The sequence below is a fragment of the Trachinotus anak genome, unplaced genomic scaffold (assembly GCF_046630095.1).
Source record: "Trachinotus anak isolate AG129_WGS33_773 ecotype Australia unplaced genomic scaffold, CSIRO_AGI_Tana_v1 ptg000063l, whole genome shotgun sequence".
NCBI classification, from domain to species: domain Eukaryota; kingdom Metazoa; phylum Chordata; class Actinopteri; order Carangiformes; family Carangidae; genus Trachinotus; species Trachinotus anak.
Window position 1 is genome coordinate 2,111 of NW_027273914.1, and position 390 is coordinate 2,500.

Here is a 390-nt window from a genome sequence, read left to right on the forward strand (position 1 = left end):
GCCACACACACATGCCTCTCTGCCCCTGTGTCAGAGCTCCAGCACCCAGGCATATCACCCAGCCACTGGCCCTGTGACATTAAAGGGCCACACATCACCCCCATAGGACCTCCACAGCCACACACACATGCCTCTCTCCCCTGTATCAGAGCTCCAGGGGCCAGGCTCATGGCCCAGCTTCTCCCCCTGTGATATTAAAGGGCCACACAGGACCTCCACAGGACCTCCACAGCCACACACACATGCCTCTCTGCCCCTGTGTCAGAGCTCCAGCACCCAGGCATATCACCCAGCCACTGGCCCTGTGACATTAAAGGGCCACACATCACCCCCATAGGACCTCCACAGCCACACACACATGCCTCTCTCCCCTGTATCAGAGCTCCAGGG